The following is a 6,813-nucleotide window of genomic DNA, read 5'->3' as shown; positions in this document are numbered from 1 at the left end:
ACTTCTGTTCTCACGGCAGTTCTCTCTTCTGTGATAAAAAATGATCCTTCCCAGAACATGTTTTTACTCTTTCAAGGACCATCAACTATGTAACCATTAAAGAAAAACTGTAATCACCTATGGTATATAAGACACTGACTTTCTTAGTAAAGTGTAGCTTTACCACCATTCACGTTGTCTGTCTTCTTTCTTATAGATATTGCGCTGACACCAACTCCCTGCTCAGGGACCTTTCGACTGGGGTGCGTGGGCTGGTCCCCCGCATTCCGAGTGGCGCCCGAACAGGGACCTGAGTGGAAGGCACTTCAAAAGTAAGGTAAGTAGAATATTCTCTGAAATAGTCCTACTTGTTTCGGGTTGGTTATGATCTCACCCAGGGCACCGCGGGCCCCTCTATGCATCAGATAGAGAACTAGGAGGGTGAGTAATCTGTAGTTATTGCCCAGTTAAGTGTTATTTCTCTAAATGTCTCAGTCTTATCTGTAAAACCTCTGTGGGAGGGAATGTAATAACCTCTGGTGTATATGTGAGAGTGAATGTGCGGCTCGGTCTGCCTTGCCTGATGAGTTCGAGTTTGTGGCTCCACGGGTGGGCACTCTTAAGGTCCCCAAAAGCCTACGGAGTCCGAGTGGGCCTCGTCTGTGATACTGTGGTGAATAGCATATGGTCTATGGTGGCATCAGGATAGTTTCCGATCGTAAGTCACAACGCTGAGTCTGCTACGGCTAAGCTTCACCTAAGTTCCTTTGGGACACGGCCAGACAGGCATCTGATTGGTCTCCTCATTTGAGGGGGCACCCTCCCTTTTGTCTGACTTTGCATCACCATATCATAAAAAATAAGGGATGGGCAACACGGCTTCTAAAGAGAGAAAACTTTTCACTGAAATACTTTTGCACCTCCTTAATCAGAGAGGGATTAATGTGACTCATAACCAAATGGCAAGATTTTTATAATTTGTTCAAGAGCAATGTCTTTGGTTTCCAAAAGAGGCACTGTTAACTTACAAACTTGGAACAAAGTTGAGGAACAGTTATGCTCCCATTATCCTCTACATGGACCAGAATATGTCCCTATAGATGCTTTTTCTCTGTGGAATTTGATTAGGGATGTTTTAGATCCTGACCATAGGGGAAATACATTACCATCTAATAATACAGCCACAGAGACTACTCTGCTTTCCCCTAGAGGTCAAACTCCTACTCCCTTGGTAATGGCAGCTCAAGATGATGAGGATTCTGAGTGGGGGGATGGAGAAGGAAATCAAATAGACTTGGGAGATGAGCTAGATACGCAGCAAGAAAGGAAGAAGAGGACCCTCCCGACTTTCCTCCTCTGCCTCCTTGTAGGTCCACTGCACCTACAACCTTGAAACCGAGTGGGCTGAAAAAAGATTTACTTGCTTTGAGGTTAAGGAAGGAGGCTAAAGTAACTTCAACAGCTCCCTATTTACCACTATCTAGAGAACCCCCTCCAGCAGAAAAAATACCTTTATCTGCTGTTACAAAAGCTTGCCAGCAAGCTCTTCATGAGGGAGATGTAGAATTTTCTCTCTGTTTTCCTGGTACATTTTGACCCATGAATGAAATGGATGCTGAGGCAGGAGATCTGAATTGGATTCCAGTCTCATATAAGGTGTTAAAGGAATTAAAAGTTGCGTGTTCTCAATATGGCCCTAATGCTCCGTATACTATAATGTTGTTAGATTCCTTGATTCAAAATTGGATGACCCCTCATGACTGGTTCCAAGTAGCTAAGAGTTGTCTGCCTCCTGGTGATTATCTTAGATGGAAGGTAGAATATGAAGAAAGGGCTAGAGATTATATAAAAAGAAATTGGAGGGAACTGAAAAATGCAGGAGTAGACACTGATATGCTCTTGGGCAATGAGATACGGGAAGACACCACGGAGCAGACTCGGATTCCTGTAGAAGGACTGCACGCTATTAACATTGTTGCTGTCGAGGCCTGGAAAGCCTTGCCTATGGGGTCTGGGTCAGCTACCTCCTTGACTGAAATCAGGCAGGGAGCAGAGGAAAAGTATGAGGATTTCGTAGAAGACTACTTTCTACTGTTGGTAGAATTATTAGTAATATGGATGTTTCAGAAATATTGGTTAAACAATTGGCTTTTGAAAATGCTAATTCAACATGCAAGGCTCTTCTAAGACCAATCAGGAAGACAGGACATCCAACGGATTATGGTCAGGCAGTGCGCTGATGTGGGTCCGTCTGTAGTGCAGGGGATAGCCACAGCCGCTGCCTTACAGGGAAAAACATATGCCCAATATATACAAACATATGGCACTAAGCCAACAGACAGGAATACAGAATGTTTTAAATGTGGCCAAATTGGACATTTTAAATCAAACTGCCCAAGAATTAATAAACAATCCGATATTACAGGAAAACCTATTGAAGGAGGCCCTAAGACCCTCTGCCCTCGTTGCCAGAAAGGTTTCCATTGGGCTGCAGATTGCAAATCTAAATATTGTAAGGATGAAACACCCTTATCTTCTAATCGGGGAAGCTTCCAAAAGGGGCCTGCCCTTCAGCCCCAGACAACAATAGGAGTGGCATCACTCAACCCATTCTCCGGAATGTCTTCGACCTCCTCCAGGCCACTCCAAGGAGTGCAGGACTTGACTTGTGTTCCACTTCCTCAGCAATATTAACTCCTGACATTATGCCTGTTACATTACCAACTGGAGTTACAGGCCCATTACCTGAGGGGGTAGTAGGAATAATTCTAGGAAGAAGTTCCACTTTCCTGAAAAAGATCCAAGTTATTCCAGGAGTGATTGACTCGGATTATACCGGAGAAATTAAAATTATGGCCAGTCCTCCAAACCAAACTGTACAAATTATAAAAGGACAAAGAATTGCTCAATTACTTCTGTTACCTTACTTAGCCAATAATAAGTTTCAGACACAAGAACCTAGACAGGAGAAGGGTTTTGGTTCTACTGATCTGGCCTTTTGGGTACAAGAAATTACAGATAAAAGACCTTTTAAAACTATTAAGGTTAACAGAAAAGAAATTAAAGGGCTTTTAGACACAGGGGCTGATGTTTCATGCATCTCTGGAAAAGACTGGCCTTCATCCTGGCCTACACACTCCACTATTACATCAATGGCGGGAATTGTTCCTTCTGTTGCTAAAAGTTCACAAATCCTTCACTGGACTAATGATTCATCTGGCACTTTCACTCTGTATGTGATACCTTCCATTCCTTTTACCCTATGGGGCAGAGATGTTTTGAGTCAAATGGGACTCTTGCTTTTAAGCCCTGATGAAATTATAACTGGAAAAATGTTAAAAATGTGTTTTAATCCTGCCAAGGGGCTTGGAAAGACTCAGCAGGGAATAAAAGACCCAATCACACCTACAGTAAGAACAGGCAAACAAGGTTTAGGATTTCAAGATGAAGACCCTCAAGATTTGTAGAGGGGGCCATTGTGCAATTGGCTGCTGACCCCATTCAGTGGAAACATCAGGATCCGTATGGGTGGAACAGTGGCCCCTGACTGCAGAAAAACTGGAGGCAGCCAGTCTTCGTTTCTGAACAATTACAAGTGGGACACACAGAGCCCCCACTCAGTCCATGGAATTCCCCTATCTTTGTAATAAAGAAAAAAATCAGGAAAATGGAGATTGCTTCAGGACCTAAGAGCCACTAATGTCACCATGGAGACGACGGGAGCGCTTCAACCAGGCCTCTCCTCTCCTGTAGCAATTCCAAAGGGAGACAATATTATAGTCATAGATCTTCAGGATTGTTTTTTCACCATACCTTTACATCCTGATGATTGCAAACATTTTGCCTTTAGCCTGCTGTCTCCAAATCTAAAAAGGCCCTTGGAGAGATTTCAGTGGAAAGTCTTCCCCCAAGGGATGAAAAATTCTCCTACTTTCTGTCAGAAATATGTTGATAGGGCTTTGAATGAAATTAGAAATAAATATCCAGAAATCTATTTGATTCATTATATGGATGATATTCTTTTGGCACATCAGGACAAAGCCCATCTTCATGACATTTTGGATGAATTGATCCAAACTTTATCTGTTCATGGTTTAAAAGTAGCTCCTGAAAAAATTCAGATTGATCCACCCTACTCCTATTTGGGAAGAATAACTGAAAATCAAACTGTGACTTTACAGCCTTTACAATTAAAGAGAGAGCATTAATGTACTTTAAATGATTTTCAAAAACTCTTGGGAGATATTAATTGGATTCAGCCTCTTTTAAAGCGGTCTACTAAAGATCTTATTCCTCTGTTTGAAATCTTGCATGGAAACTCCCATCCGAATTCCAAACGAGAGTTAACTCCTTTAGCCTTGGAATCCTTATCCAAAGTTAATGAGGCTTTACAAGGAGCCATGCTTACAAAAATTAATTATAATGAGCCTTGGTCTTTAAGAAATTTACCATCTAAAAAGAAAACAAAAAGGTTCTGATGTAAACACCTTTCAACTGGTTATTAAGTCCTCAATTAAAGACTGAGGTTTCCTGGAAGTTGAGATTCTGCCAGGTGTACTTAGGACTGTTAAAAATCAGAAAAGCAACCCTGTATGTAGGAAAGTGAGAGATATAGAAAAGGATATAAGAAATGAAGATACATTTTTGTTAAGGGTAAAAAAAGTAATTTTGTCCTAAATGAGGCTGGTAGTTTGGAGAGAGAAATAACTTTGGGACAAAGTTTAAAGGCAAAGAAAAGTTGTAAAAAGGTTTGTGAAGGGGAATCATTAAAAAAGGATTTTTATATATGCTCAGGATAGACTGAAATTAAAATGAATGAAAATTTAAAGGTACATTGGTATAGGGTTAAAATTCTACTTTTCTCTATGTTCAAAAAGACCAAAATTTCCTGGACTGTTGATTCATTAATAAGGCAATGTAATGAACTCTCAAATCTTGAACAGTGTCCATTTTTAAAATTCGTCACAAGACATGTTTCTTGAGAGAGATTTACAAAAAGGACTTTTGGGACAAATACAGGTATTTGACATCTTTAAGGCTAATACCAAAATAGGTAGAAATTTTCAGAACTAAAAACTACATTCAAACTAAAGAATTTAAAACATGGGAACACACTACTGTAAATGTTATTCTAGTTCTAAATGCCTCTCAAAAATTTTTTAAACTGGGAATTCTCTTTTTCTGCCTTCTGCTGGCACCATGTTAGGTAAGCAATTGGCTTTTAAAAATGCTAATTCTACATGTCAGTCAGCTGGCCCTCTATAGGTACACTGGGAAAAAAAAATGGACTGCCAAGAAGATGATGACTGTGCTTCCACCACCTCTCCTCCCTAATTTGCCACGTTGCTTTCGTGCACACATTTGGGCAGAAACGTTGACTTATGCCAGAGTGCATCTTGTACAGTTAAAAACAACAGGGGGAAATGTGGGGAGCAGCAGCAAGGAGCCAGTAAGGAGAGTGTGATCAGCAAAGCTCTCGTGCCCTTACAGCCCTTGCAGCTGGCCCAGTTCCTCAGAGGTTAAATCACTTGAGCTGAAATGTTATTGTACAAATGTCCTTCACGCTTTGGCACTCTTTAACACGTGAGAGGCAAAGGTGCCACACCCCCTTACAACGCCTCCTGAAAAATTTCCAGCTCCTGGGTTACATCTGTTCCCCGTCTCAATCTAAAATTATTTCTTTTCAAACGAGGGAAACTTCAGCCCAGAGAGCTGAACTTGTTGCTGTTATTAGATTATTTCAAAAAACTCCAAAGAGATTTAATCTATTTTCAAACTCTAAATATGTGGTGGAGTCTTTCCAGCAATTGAAACTGCAACAGTTCCTGTCTACAAAACAGGAATTTCAGGTTTACTTTTTATTGAAAGAATTAATCAAATTTTAAAAAGTCAAATAGTAAGACTTCAAAATTCAGATTTTAAGTATGCCTCACCTCATCAGATCTTAGCTCATTGTATGTTTGTATTAAATCACCTGACTCCAGATAATTCCAGAGAAACCCCAATGCTTAAGCATTGGCAAAACAAACTGACCACAAAGTCCCTGGTGAAATGGAAAGATATACTTTCAGGAACTTGGAAAGGCCCTGATGTTTTACTAACTGCAGGTCAAGGTTTTGCTTGTATTTTCCCACAGGACAGTGATTCACCCATCTGGGTGCCAGATCGCCTGATTCAACAAATCTCCACCCCCTTACCGGACTTGCCATTAAACTACATCAGAGACAACAACCGACAACCCGAGTCAGAAGATAAGAAGACTCCACCTACGTTCCTGCAAACGGACAAATGATATCCGTCTGTCATTTAACCAGAAAATAGTCCCCTCCCTACTTGAGGACAAATTAAAAAGCTCACTGTGTCTACTGTTGCTTTAATTAAAAAAGTACATACAACCTCCTTTGTTAACAATATGTCTAAAAATGTGACTTTAGCTCTTACTATTTAAGAAATTATTAATAGAAAACTTAACAAAAAGGTTGATGCCCTAGAAGAAGCAGTTGTGTCTATGGGTCAAGAGCTATTAACTCTAAAAATGCAATTCTCTTTAAGATGCCGTTCAGACCACAAATGGATTTGTGTAACTCCCCGGCAGGTAAATGAGTCAGAACATTCTTGGTACAAGGTACAACAACATATTTTGGGGATTTGGAATCACTCTGACCTAAGCTTTGATTTAAGCACGCTGCATAAACAAATCTCTGATATTTCTTTTGCCTTGCATTTACTGGTGCCTCAAATCTAGTGTTTCCCGCCTTCGATGAGAATTTAAAACTACTGAGTTCTTAAGTAAAAAAGGGGGAATGTTGGGGCCCAGCAGGCCAAAAAACCTCC

At 40.6% G+C, this 6,813-nt stretch overlaps 1 protein-coding gene across 1 annotated transcript in view; it reads right to left on the bottom strand.

Moving 5' to 3' along the window:
- NEO1 (neogenin 1) overlaps nt 1-6,813 on the bottom strand; it is a 222,861-nt gene that overhangs the window by 17,764 nt on the left and 198,284 nt on the right. The gene's annotated exons all lie outside the window — the stretch shown is intronic.

Source organism: Suricata suricatta, chromosome 9 (assembly GCF_006229205.1).
Source record: "Suricata suricatta isolate VVHF042 chromosome 9, meerkat_22Aug2017_6uvM2_HiC, whole genome shotgun sequence".
Lineage (NCBI taxonomy): Eukaryota > Metazoa > Chordata > Mammalia > Carnivora > Herpestidae > Suricata > Suricata suricatta.
The sequence above is the reverse complement of the archived record's forward strand: the minus strand, read 5'-3'. Positions and strand labels throughout refer to the sequence as shown.